The sequence below is a fragment of the Podarcis filfolensis genome, assembly GCF_964270895.1.
Source record: "Podarcis filfolensis genome assembly, chromosome: 13".
In the NCBI taxonomy this organism is placed as follows: Eukaryota; Metazoa; Chordata; class Lepidosauria; order Squamata; family Lacertidae; genus Podarcis; species Podarcis filfolensis.
In genome coordinates, this window is record NC_139615.1 from 49,004,333 (window position 1) to 49,018,098 (window position 13,766).

General features: G+C 44.1%; 2 protein-coding genes and 1 long non-coding RNA gene across 15 annotated transcripts in view; 2 read left to right on the plus strand and 1 right to left on the minus strand.

Moving 5' to 3' along the window:
- Positions 1 to 2,870, plus strand: part of RPRD1A (regulation of nuclear pre-mRNA domain containing 1A) — a 44,402-nt gene extending 41,532 nt beyond the window's left edge. Inside the window, exons 8-9 of one of the 3 annotated variants that reach the window (XR_014541053.1) lie at positions 23 to 1,491; positions 1,631 to 2,870. The gene's annotated coding sequence lies outside the window, so the exon portion shown is untranslated. Of the gene's footprint in view, positions 1 to 22 lie in introns of all 3 variants that reach the window. The other 2 variants (XR_014541055.1, XR_014541054.1) reach the window with 2 other exon arrangements.
- Positions 1 to 3,499, minus strand: part of LOC310748117 (uncharacterized protein) — a 37,135-nt gene extending 33,636 nt beyond the window's left edge. For 10 of the 11 annotated variants that reach the window (XR_014541093.1, XR_014541094.1, XR_014541095.1 and 7 more), the window contains exon 1: positions 3,437 to 3,499. The gene's annotated coding sequence lies outside the window, so the exon portion shown is untranslated. The remainder of the gene's footprint in view (positions 1 to 3,436) is intronic. The other variant, XR_014541103.1, reaches the window with a different exon arrangement.
- A 2,338-nt stretch (positions 3,500 to 5,837) lies between these two features.
- LOC310748228 lies at positions 5,838 to 8,345 on the plus strand. Its single transcript, XR_014541225.1, has 3 exons — positions 5,838 to 6,236; positions 6,945 to 7,154; positions 8,264 to 8,345. It is a non-coding gene; the product is annotated as an uncharacterized lncRNA (long non-coding RNA).
- The last annotated feature ends 5,421 nt before the right edge of the window (positions 8,346 to 13,766 follow it).

The window sequence follows — 13,766 nt, forward strand, 5'->3', positions numbered from 1 at the left end:
CGGGCTCCGGCGGCAGCAGGAGGCCCCATTAGCTAAAGTGGTGCTTCAGGTTAAGAACAGTTTCAGATTAAGTACGGACCTCCGGAACGAATTAAGTACTTAACCCGAGGTACCACTGTACTGTGTCCAATATAATTTACTTAAAATGAACAGGAATCACCACTAAATCAAATACTGCTGGTACAAGCATTTCCACTTTTAAAACTTGGTTAATATTTTCATTATACAGTGGTACTTCGGGTTAAGTACTTAATTCATTCCGGAGGTCCGTTCTTAACCTGAAACTGTTCTTAACCTGAAGCACCACTTTAGCTAATGGGGCCTCCTGCTGCTGCCGCACCGCCAGAGCACAATTTCTGTTCTCATCCTGAAGCAAAGTTCTTAACCTGAAGCACTATTTCTGGGTTAGCGGAGTCTGTAAACTGAAGTGTATGTAACCTGAAGCGTATGTAACCTGAGGTACCATTGTATTACAACTTCACACACCTCACTATTTTCCTTTGTGTGTTGTGGGGAACTCATTTATAAATAAGCACTGGCTGAAACAAATTTTCCCACCTATTTGGAAGCCAGTAATTACAAGTGGAACCCTGCAACTAAATGTTACCATGTTGAAAGTTCAGGCTTTCAGCTACTCCATTCCACCTTATTCCATCCACCAGCCCCAGTCCCCTCCTACTGCCTTCAACAGTCAGTACAGAGCATGGTAAGTCCTTTCCCCACCCCATTATTTAAGGGATTTTTGAGATAGAGTGGACCCACTTGTGCCTGGTCCCACCTACACTGAATTCTTTCATTTTCATTGATCTCTCTGCGGAGCGCTCTCTTCCACCCCTGGGCACATTTAAGAGACCTGTCCAGACAACAGCACACCATTTATCTACGTTTCTCTGTCTTCCATTAAAAACTTCCCTGAACTAAGCCTTCAGATGGTTTGTAAAAGTCAAATAGTAGTTAGTATCTGTTTGACATTTGATGGGAAGGTGTTCCACAGGGTGGGCGCCACTACCAAGAAGGCCCTCTACCTGGGTCCCTGTAGCTTCACATCTCACAATGAGGGAATCACCAAAAGGCCTTCGGAAGTGGACCTCAGTGTCCGGGCTGAACAATGGGGGTGGAGACGCTCTTTCTGGTATATAGGCCAAGGCCGTTTAGGGTTTTAAAGGTCAGCACCAACACTTTGAATTGTGCTCGGAAACTTATTGGGAGCTAGTGTAGATTCTTTAGGACCGGAGTTATATGGTCCTGGCGACTGCCATCAGTCACCAGTCTAGCTGCTGTATTCTTGATTAGCTGTAGTTTCCAAGTCACCTTCAAAGGTAGCCCCACATACAGCGCATTGCAGGAGTCCAAGCGGGAGATAACCAGAGCATATACTACCCTGGTGAGAAAATGCACAAGCAGGTAGGGTTTCAGCCTGCGTACCAGATGGAGCTGGTAGACAATCGTTCTGGATGCAGAACTAATCTGTGCCTCCATGGACAGCTGTGAGTCAAAAATGACCTCCAAGCTGCGCCCCTGGTCCTTTAGGGCAGGCATGGCTAAACTTGGCCCTCCAGCTGTTTTGGGACTACAACTCCCATCACCCCTAGATAACAGGACCAGTGGTCAGGGATGATGGGAATTGTAGTCCCAAAACAGCTGGAGGGCCAAGTTTGGCCATGCCTGCTTTAGGGGCACAGTTACCCCATTCAGGACCAGGGAGTCCCCCACACCTTCCTGCCCCCTGTCTCTCAGAAACAATACTTCTAACTTGATGGAACCATTCCATTCTATTCCTCCTCCCGCCTCTTTGCCAGGGTTTCATTTTATCCTTTCTCAATATTCTGTGTCATGGTTATTACAGGACTGTTTGCAGGGTCTCTCTCCTCCCCCAAGTTTCTTTTCCTGCAATTCCCACTTGTGTGTACCTCAGGATTACTGTGAATCTGCTGGAACATCTCTCCTGTTGCATTGGTGGTAAGCACAAGAAGACACTCAATGTTTCTTCTTAATGTATAGGTGCTTATATGATGCTTCCTCAGTTTTATATTTGAAAACTTAATACTTGTTCTAACGCATGTAACATGGTTGCATTAGTTTGTGTTTAGGCCTCTTGGTTCCTAAAATTAGGATCACAAGTTACTCCTACAAAGTTGAATTCACCCTTATATTTGGAGCAAACCCGCTTTAAACAAGGACTAAGGCTTTCATCCTTCAGTCACTGATTCCCAGTGGAGAATAAATTACACACATGCTGAAGACCATCTTTTACAGTTGGTGACTGACAAGTGTAGTTCATGACACTGGCCCGCTATACCACTCAATCGAGTCAATCCAAATATGTGTAATAGTAATCCATTACCAATTATCTGAGCTGTTTAAACCGTCACAATAAGTCTGTCTTGGCTATCTTACTAGTTGCAAGTCTAGATCTTTGGACGAGATCTAAAGAGCTGTTTAAACTCATGCAGTGGGTTTGCAGTAGCCCAGTTAGTTTGATTTCCCCACTTTGAGTAGCTGATCCCTATACCGTACGAATGAATCTGCTTCCAAGACTTCCCTCAGTTTCAAAAACAGTTTGCTGTGTGGTGGTGGAAGGAGAGTTAGTGCTCTGCAAGAAAGAAAAGTCTAAAGGTATTTTTGGCTCACCGAACTGGTTTCACAGTTCTTTGAAGCCTAGCCTGTCTTCATCTTTTGTTCATTATGAACATTACAGTGGACATGTGTTTATGTGAATATTACGAACTATTAGCACTTTTAACTTGTGTGCAACAATTCAGCTGTTATATGTTAAGCATAATTCGTTATTGAACATTGTTGACTGAATTTGTAAATTCCATCTACTAAGAGCACATGTTTTCATATTGAAAATAAAGATTAAACACGCTGTTTGTACTGTTTCATTCTGTGCTACAGTCCATGTGATTTCAAGCCCCACCCCCAACATACACTTAAGAGTTTTAAACCCAGACCCTTAATATATTTTGGGTTACTTATTATACTTTTTAAATAAAGTATAGGGTGGGTTAACATTTTCAGAATGGTAGGGGGGAAAATATTATGAAAAGGAGGTGGCTTAAAAAGTTTTGCATCTCAAAGAATGCCATGCCCGACAACTTGAAGGAAATGAATTTGCCAAACTCCTCCCCTGGAAGAAGAGGAGTTGGCCTGCTGGGTAGCGGTGGTGACAGGCTATTTAAGCTTGCTCTGCTCCACAATCTTCCTTCTTTATTTGGCCCCCACTCTTTTGCAGTATGTGCCTACAGGCTAGTCACCTGTTTTCCAGAGTCTGAGTAGGATTTTTTGGGGAAACCCTAATTGACTGGGGTCTTCCTTTTTTTTCACCTACTCCATACTGTTGGGTGATGTTTTTTGGAGTGGTGTTCCTTCAATTTGGCTAATTGGCATGTGGGCCAAGCAGGTGAGAAGATTTCAAAAATAATGGAACACTTACCTGAAGCAGTGTTGGGTTGTGGGCATACCTTAGTCACTGTTGTCAGGCATGGCCTGTGGGTTCTGGGGGTGCCCTTTGACCTGACAGACACAATGGGGCCATGGTGACCTGACAGACACATGGTGTACTTGTTGGACTCTCATGCCCAAGGTCCACGCAGCAGAGAAGGAGGATCTTGGGGAACCTTGCTGTGCGTATCCAGAATGCAGCTGTTAACCTGCTCAGGTGATGGGGGTAGAAATTACCGCATTTTTCGCTCTATAAGACGCACCAGACCACAAGACGCACCTAGTTTTTGGAGGAGGAAAACAAGAAAAAAAATATTCTGAATCTCAGAAGCCAGAACAGCTAGAAGGATCAGTGTACAGTGAAAGCAGCGATCCCTCTTGCTGTTCTGGCTTCTGGGATAGCTGTGCAGCCTTCATTCACTCCATAAGACGCACACACATTTCCCCTTACTTTTCAGGAGGGAAAAAGTCTTATAGAGCAAAAAATACGGTACCCCCATCTATTAATGAATACTTGCTCGGACCTAAGTTGATTTGGTTACATTGGTTGAATCCAACTAGTTAATTGGTTTTGCATATCCTCAAGAAGTTATATTTAAGAAATATAACCTATTTGTCCACATTTGGTTGTCCTGACTGCCTTCCTGGTGTGCTGGCAAATGCCCTGTTTCGTACATTTAGTCAGGAGAGAGGCACTGAAATAAAAAGCAGAGGAGTCCCAGACTCTCCATGGCTTTCACCAAAAGCCACATGTTTACAAGTGAGCAATTATGTGAGTATTTGGTTTGCATCTGTTTACCCACCAGTATTCTTTTCCTTTGTTTGATATTTTTTGGGACAGACTATTGATAAGATAAAGGTAAAGGGACCCCTGGCCGTTAAGTCCAGTTGTGGATGACTCTGGGGTTGCAGCGCTCATCTCGCTTTATTGGCCGAGGGAGCCGGTGTACAGCTTCTGGGTCATGTGGCCAGCATGACTAAGCCGCTTCTGGCAAACCAGAGCAGCGCACGGAAACGCCGTTTACCTTCCCGCCAGAGCGGTACCTATTTATCTACTTTCACTTTGACGTGCTTTTGAACTGCTAGGTTGGCAGGAGCAGGGACCGAGCAACGGGAGCTCACCCCGTCGCGGGGATTCGAACCACCGACCTGATCAGCAAGCCCTAGGCTCTGTGGTTTAACTCACAGTGCCACCCGCATCCCTTCTAGACTATTGATACTGTCCTTTAATTAGACACACTTATGGTACACCAATTCTTTAATGATAGTCAAAGTGACAAGAAGTGGTTTTTGTGTGTGTGTGTGTGTGTGTGTGTAGCTTCAGGGCTAAGCAACCTTTTCAAATGAGTGCAGTTGAAGTTGGCACTTGGAGGTGGAAATCAGCGTTAATACTTCAGATGCAGAAGTTCTGAGATGGAAGATTGCATACAAGAGGAACTATGATTATAGATAAATGCTGTGAAATTTATAAGCCATATTAAGTGCTGAAACAATCCAGATAAAAAGCACCTTGCATATTTTAAAGAAAACACATCTCTCTATGCACATACTCTCATGTCTGAAGACTTTCTTGTTCCCAACAGGATTTTGGGAACTGGCTGATTTAATGAAAGGGCTGAGTCCGGTGCTGTTTTTATTGTAATTATTTGTATGGTTTTAATGTAGATAGATATAAAATTCTATCCATGTTAAATTGTCGTTGTCTCGCCCCCCGCCCCCCACCCCCCAATGTTTTAACTGTTCTTATTTTTAGCTGTAAGCTGTCTTGAGTTCCTGCCAGGGAAAAAGGTAGGGTATAAATAAACCACGTATTATTATTATTATTGAAATAAAAAAAATTATCCAGTAGCACCTTCTAGACCAGGTATGTCCAAAGTCCGTTTCAGGGGCTTAATGTGACCCACCGGTTGGTTTAATCTGGCCCCTGTGGCAGTTTATTTCCTGGGGTAAATTCCTAAAATCCAATAAAAAGCTCAACATCTTTGGTCAGCCCTCACTTCATCAAATCTGGCCCTCTTTGAAAAAAGTTTCGACACCCCTGTTACAAACCAACTAAATTTGTTCTGGCATAAGCAGAAGTGGGCATGCACACGAAAGATTATACCAGAACAAACTTAGTTGGCCTATAAGGTGCTACTGGACAATTTTTAATTTTTTTGAAATTTTTATTTCAACTGCGTCAGACCAACACAGCTACCTACCAATTATTATTATTATTATTATTATTATTATTATTATTATTATTATTATTAAGAGCCATACAAGTAAGTAGCCTGGCTGCAGCATCCTGGACTTGCTGAAGTTTCCAAACCCTTTTCAAAGGCAGCCCCACACAGAGCACATTGCTATTTGCAAGATTTCAGCTCTGTTCAGTCTTATGTGGGTGGCGGCGTTATTTTTAAACTTACAAGAATGACTTTGTCTCTAACCCAATAAAAGCTCGCTGCAAATGTGTAACCTTACAGCAATTTACTAAAAAAAAATTGCCATACCTTTCCCTACATAGACAATTAATGTGCCGGAAAATCAAATGCACATGTGATGCCACTATGGAAGATACAACTGGAGGAGGCCAGGATTTCATGCATCGTCCCAGGCAACTGTTGCCAAGGAGACAGGAATGTTGTGCAGGGAGGCGGGTAGCAGCTAACCTGTAGGGAGGCGGGACACTTGGGCAGGAGAAGAGATGAGGTGTCCAACTGGAAGAGAAATGTGTTGCTAAGATCCTATGGAGAGTATTCACTGAGAAGAAGCTGTGATCAGATGTTGGAATCTGACATTGGTCCAACTAGGTAGTGTTAGATCTGGGAATTAGGGATGGGGGGTGACTTTAGACGGCAATGTGTCGTCTTCTATTACTATTATTATACCTCACCTTTTCCCTTGACAGGGACTCAAGGTGGCCTACAGATAAAAACAACAGCTGAAATCACAAGGAAACAACAATTAAAAAACCATTAAACATTGATAGGATTAAAACTACACACACACAAACACACACACACACACACACACACACACACACACACATCTATTAAAGGTAAAGGTAAAGGGACCCCTGACCATTAGGTCCAGTCGTGGCCAACTCTGGGGTTGCGGTGCTCATCTCGCTTTATTGGCCGAGGGAGCTTCCAGGCCATGTGGCCAGCATGACTAAGCCGCTTCTGGCGAACCAGAGCAGCGCATGGAAACACCATTTACCTTCCCGCTGGAGCGGTACCTATTTATCTACTTGCACTTTGATGTGCTTTCGAACTGCTAGGCTGGCAGGAGCAGGGACCGAGCAACGGGAGCTCACCCCATCGCGGGGATTCGAACCACCGACCTGATCAGCAAGCCCTAGGCTCTGTGGTTTAACCCACAGCACCACTGCAAAACCATACATACAAGAAAAACAGCCCAGCGCACAGTGAAGCACACGACTAGATTTCTGTTCTCCTTCCTGCTCTCTTCCCCACCACTCTGTTTTCTGCTTCTATTATCTGTGTTACGTACGTCAGAGCAACAGGCAGCAAAGAATGGTGTGCCAACCCCGATCAGAAGCAGAGGAAATGCTCTCAAACATGTGCCGCTTCACATTTTAATCTCACTTGAACCTTAGCACCTTCGTGACTACAGGAATAAAATAAGAGCTTGCTTCTTCTGCCCTGATACTAAATGCATCGACCTGCAAATAGAAGAAGAATGAGGAGTATATTTTCAAAGTGAAGGTAACAGCCATGCAGACATGCCAAGCTATTCAGTCAAAACCTCAAACTTGTGACACTTGTGGCACTAAGCGTACACCTTGCTGATCCTCTCCTACAGGTGAACAGAACATGGATTTCATATCGAGGGTTTGAACAGCTTACAGTTCACCTTCATTCCCTTGTGTGCATTTTCTACTATTTAGTCTTTGTGCCTTTAAGCTTAACGATCGTAAGTGTTGGGTGAAATATACAAAACAATTCACATTTCACTACGTCTGTTTTGACATTAGTCTTCATAAGTGTATTTTAAGTAGCTGTAAACATCATGAATGCTGGAGGTGGGGGCGATGCCAAGGCTCATTTGACTGGGCGCATTTGGGAAGAAGGACGAGATAAAAAATTAATAATAATAATTTGGATGGATGTGAACTGTAGGGAAGATACAGGAAAAAAGAGAGGAAAAAGTTTTCCTTATATACACCTGCCAAATCCACACCCAGAATATATCACACTTTCTGATTGGTCAAAGCACTTCAGTTTAGTAAATTTGAGGTGGTTTTTTAATTATTATTTTTAAAAGACTTATTTCTTGTTTCATTTTTTCCTCAAAATCAGTGGGATTAGGTGTAACTTGAATCCATTGGTTTGAGTCCTACCCTCTGGAGTGGGGGGAAAACAAGCTTGCCCTCTCTTCCATGTGACAGCCCTTCAGATATTTGAAGGTGGCTATCATATCTCCTCTTTTCCAGGCTAAACATAACCAACTCCTTCAACCATTCCTCATAAGGCTTGGTTTCCAGACCCTTGATCATCTTGCTCACCCTCCTCTGCACACATCCCAGCTTGTCAATAACCTTCTTAAACTCTGGTGCCCAGAACTGGACACGGGAATCCAGGTGTGGTCTGATCAAGGCAAAATAGAGTTACTCCCCTTGATCTGGACACTAGACTTTGCTGATGCAGCTTAGAATAGCATTGCATTTTTGGCTTAGATCTGTTTCATCATCTGCCAATGTGGAAATACGTGTATCATGGGACTTCTTTATGTAGCACGCAACAGATGTTTATATCTCAGCAATTAACATGTTTACTAATCCTTATTTACCTTCCTTGCATGTTCCCTTTCAAAGTTAATGCGTTTCGAGAGGGGTAGCCCTATTTGCAAAAACTGCAAAGAACATTGAGACACCTTAAAGACAAAGGCTAGTGAAGCTAGGGACACGGGTGGCGCTGTGGGTTAAACCACAGAGCCTAGGGCTTGCCGATCAGAAGGTCGGTGGTTCCAATCCCCATGACGGAGTGAGCTCCCGTTGCTCAGTCCCTGCTCCTGCCAACCTAGCAGTTCGAAAGCACACAGTGCAAGTAGATAAATAGGTACCGCTCCAGCGGGAAAGTAAACGGCGTTTCTGTGAGCTGCTCTGGTTCGCCAGAAGCGGCTTAGTCATGCTGGCCACATGACCTGGAAGCTGTATGCCGGCTCCCTTGGCCAATAAAGCGAGATGAGCACCGCAACCCCAGAGTCAGTCATGACTGGACCTAATGGTCAGGGGTCCCTTTACCCTTTACCTTAGTGAAGTTCACCACAAAGCCATCTATGCCTGCAAACCTAACCATGCCTACTCAGAAGTTACCTTCATTGGATTCAGTAGAACTTGCCTCCTGGTAAGTGGGGTTAGATTGCAGCAGCTCTCACTAATTTGACTTCACAATTCAGTATAACTGACATCCCCAACCTTCAGCCCTCCAGATGTTTTGGACTACAATTCCCATCATCCCATCAATTTCCACCGGTCCTGTTAGCTAGGGATCATGGGAGTTGTAGGCCAAAACATCTGGAGGGCCGAAGGTTCGGGATGCTGCAGTATAACCTTGTCATCCTCTCTCATTTACCTCACAGAGGAATCAATGAGGCACAGTTTTGAAAATAACAATAACAGCAATAATAATTGGAAGCCACTCTGAGCTGCTTCCAACATAATAAAAACAGCAAAACACCAACCATTAAAAACATCAAAATACAGGGCTGCCTTCAGAAAGTAGTGTAGTTGTTTATGTGTTTGACATCTGATGGGAAGGCATTCCACTGGGTGGGCACCACTACCAAGAAGGCCCTCTGCCTGGGTCCCTGTAGTCTCACATCTCGCAATGAGGGAACTGATAGGAGGCTCTCAGAGCTAGACCTGGGTCCAGGCTGGATGATGGAGGTGGAGATGCTCCTTAAGGGCCGAGGTTGTTTAGGGCTTTAAAGGTCAGCACCAACACTGAATTGTGCTCAGAAACGTACTGGGATCCAAAGTAGGTCTTTTAGGACTGGTGTTATATGGTCCTGGTGGCCACTCCCAGTGACCAGTCTAGTTGCCACATTCTGGATTAGCTGCAGTTTCCAAGTCACCTTCAAAGGTCTACCCATGTAGAGTGCATTGCAGTAGTCCAAGCGGGAGACAACCAAAGCATGTACCACCCTGGCAAGACAGTCTGTGGGCAGGTAGGGTCTCAGCTGACATACTAGATGGAGCTGGTAAACAGCTGCCCTGGACACAGAATTGATCTGCACCTCCATGGACAGCTGTGAGTCCAAAATGACTCCCAGGCTGCGCACCTGGTCCTTCAGTGGCACAGTTACGCCATTCAGGAGTCCCACACACCTGCCTACCCCCATCCCCCAGAAATAGCACTTTTATCTTGTCAGAATACAACCTAAATCCGTTGACCTCCATTCATCCTCAAACCGCCTCCAGGCACTCACTCAGGACATTCACCGCCTTCACTGATTCTGATTTAAACAAGAGGTAGCTGAGAATCATCCACATATTGGTGAACACCCAGCCCAACCCTCCTCATAATCTCTCCCTGTGTCTTCATATACATGTTGAAAAGCATGGGGGAGAGGATGGAGCCCTGAGGCATCCCACAAGTGAGTGTCCAGGAGTCCGGACTATCATCCTCCCCAAACTGGAAATAAGTCTCACTGAATTCAGTGGGATTTACTTCTGAGTAGGCAGAAAGTGAGGAGGAATTAAAGAACCTTTTATTGAGGGTGAAAGAGGAGAGTGTAAAATATGGTCTGAAGCTCAACATCAAAAAAACGAAAATCATGGCCACTGGTCCCATCACCTCCTGGCAAATAGAAGGGGAAGAAATGGAGGCAGTGAGAGATTTTACTTTCTTGGGCTCCATGATCACTGTAGATGGTGACAGCAGCCACTAAATTAAAAGACGCCTGCTACTTGGGAGAAAAGAGATGACAAACCTAGACAGCATCTTAAAAAGCAGAGACATCACCTTGCCAACAAAGGTCCATATAGTCAAGGCTATGGTTTTCCCAGTAGTGATGTATGGAAGTGAGAGCTGGACCATAAAGAAGGCTGGTTGCCAAAGAATTGATGCTTTTGAATTATGGTGCTGGAGGAGACTCTTGAGAGTCCCATGGACTGCAAGAAGATCAAACCTCTCCATCAGCCCTGAGTGCTCACAGGAAGGACAGATCCTGAAGCTGAGGCTCCAATACTTTGGCCACCTCATGAGAAGAGAAGACTCCCTGGAAAAGACCCTGATGTTGGGAAAGATGGAGGGCACAAGGAGAAGGGGACAACAGAGGATGAGATGGTTGGATAGTGTTCTTGAAGCTACCAGCATGAGTTTGACCAAACTGCGGGAGGCAGTGGAAGACAGAAGTGCCTGGCATGCTCTGGTCCATGGGGTCACGAAGAGTCGGACACGACTAAACAACAACAACAGGCATACTTAGGTTTGCAATCTTGAAGCATATAATTTGCCTTTAGCTGCCCCCCCCCATGATGTCAGAAATCAGAAGAGCAAAGAGGCACCTAGATACTGCGGCAGTCCCTCTCTCAGTCAAAGGCAAATACCTTATGTTATTGACTTCCCTGTGTGTTCTCTTTCAAAGTAAAAAAATGTAGTTAAAGGCCGATCAATTAGCTATCTCCCCACAGGGTTCTAAACCCCTTTTCATCTTTATAACAGCATCAAAGAAACATGAAAAAAGACATTAATTACGCATAATCTGCAGGCTTAAATTAAAATGCTGTGGACAGATGTGGATGGCATTCACTTCAAGGAATCCCATCCCTGAACACTGAGTGAACATACAAACACAGGGAATTTCTGTATCTGTGTCTGCTTAGAGCAGAATTCTCCAATATCCCTACTCCCGTATTATCCCCCCCCCCCAATTGTTAGGTGTGGGACTGGAGAGATGTCCGCCAGCCGCAGAAAGTTCAAACTGCAAGTATACCAAATACACCCTTCTCTGTTGTGGCATCACAATTTTTGGAATGATCTTCAAATAGTAGCCTGCTTGGCCTAGTGTTTTCTAGAGGTTGTTTTTTTTAAAAAATAAAATAAAATAAAAAAGATTTATTTCACCTGCTGATGGAGGATCTGACATTTCATGCTGATTGTTTCTGAATTTTATTCAGTAAAGCTGTTTTAAATTACTGCTTTCATATGGCTCTGTGTTGCACATCACTTTGCGTATTCTTGAACAGAAAATGTATAAATAGCTTCAAGGCAAAAATGTCCCCTCCTCTTTGGAAGAACATATTTGATTAGCAGGCTTGTTTTACCATCTGTTTCTGTTGATCATTTTAGAATTACTGTGGTTAGAAAGCAAACTGTAAACGAAACTGGTATTTTATCATCCAAGGTGGAGAAATAAAAATGAAACGCAGAAAAATTTGGTCCCTATGTATTTGCTCGTTATTGATTTTAGGCAGGAGCAGGAACCAGAAAATAGAAGTGCATGGCTGCTATCAACATCTGTTGCATAGGTACGTTAACTTAAAGGCCAGTAGAGGGCAATAGAGATGTTCCATTTGAGATACATCTTAAGAAATTTGCAGTGATAATATGTTTACCAAAAAAGGGGGGGAAATCAGGATGAAAAAGAGGAGTAGGGAAGATAGCTTGTTCACTTTAGGAGTGAGGATCTGCCTTTCATACACCACCGAGAGAAGCTAATAACCAGCAGAGAAAGGACCCTTCTCTTCAAAATCTGTACCTTCATCAGGACATTTGGCAAATGGTACAGAGAATGAAGTCCAAAGGAGGACTGAGAGATGACAGGATGATTTGGTGGGAATGGAACCGAGGAAAGAGGATTTCAAAGAGCCTTCAGCTGATGGAGGTGAGAAGACAGATGCATTTGCTTTTGGGGGAGATCAAAGGCAGCCTGAACTGGGCTGACTGGGACTTACCTGTACGAAGCTGAGAGAGAGGGGTGGAGAATGTCCTCAGAGTGTTGCTTATGACAGAGTGGTCAGCTGTTTAGATGGTCTTCCCTCACTGTCTACGTTAATAAATTTGCCAGTGCTGTGAATGGTTTGGTGTTTCCTGGACTGATACGTAGTTGGCACTTCGAAAGACTGAGTATTTCGTGCCAGTTTTTGCAAGAAATCACAGGTTACTATGCTTTGAGAGGGCTCCTTTCTTTTAGCCACAAACTTTGGAATAAATGTATCCCTGGAGCTACTTCTCACATTGGAAGCGTAAATCATAGGTGGTTCCTATTAACCCTTTTGTGTGAGGAAGGACTGTCAAATGAAGAAAAGATCCCGGAAGGAAAAGAAGAGCAAGGATTAAGACACAGGAATCAAAGGGCGAAGAGCCACAGGGGTCAAGTTGAGAAAGAAGAACAACAATTCAGTGTCAGCCGCCTGGCTCAGTGGTGGAACGTCTGCTTTGCGTGCAGAAGAAAGGCAAAAAAGATGGGCTTTGGGCAGTTGTCAAGGATCTAACTGGAGAATAATTGCCTGGGACAAGAAAGGTAACAGGAAGCCAGCTTGAGTTAAGTTCTTAAACTTCATTTATTTCAATTGGAAAATGCAACTGTTTACTGCAGGTTTACTACAGTGTCCATCCACCTGAACTGGTCAGGAGTTTAAAACAGATTTTTTTAAAGTTAGAAGGGACCACATGGTTCATCTAGTCCAACCCCTGCAATGCAGAAATCTTTTGCCCAATGTGGTGCTTGAAGCCATTACCTTGAGATTAAGAGTCTTGTTTGGAGAGGGTCACAGGCCCTCCATCCCTGATTTGCTGGATCATAAGTTATTACACATATGCAACTCCTTGGTCTCTATGGTTCTCCAAAGTGCTGGGAGAGAATCTGACCATGCATACCTAGGGAAACGAGTCTAGGGATGCAGGGGACTAGAGAAGTTTATTGCTTGTATCCACCCAGAGTTGAGCACATGCTCAAGACTGTGCTTATATACACAGCTGTGTCTGAGTCGTCATGCATAGGATTGGGCTACAACTCCCTTTGAAATCAGTGAAGATGTGCCCAGTTCTTATGTGTGTTTACGTGAAAGTAAATCCCCCTATATTCCCCTGCCCTCATTTGCAGGGGAGTGAGCAGAGGGTGGTAGCAAAAGGGATTGTGTGCTCACATTAATGAGGATATGTAGAAGTCATGTAAGAAGCATCACTAAAGAACCATCAGCCTCAAAACTGAGGGTTTATCAAGCTACCTCTCCTGTTCTGCCTGTGTCATTTCTCTAAATAGAGAATTGATATCTCTGAAGTATGTGATTCCTGCCCCCTGCACAGCCTGTTGTTAGGAACTCAGTTGCTCTGCCAACTTCATGAAGGTGACTGGGAACATTTTCATTT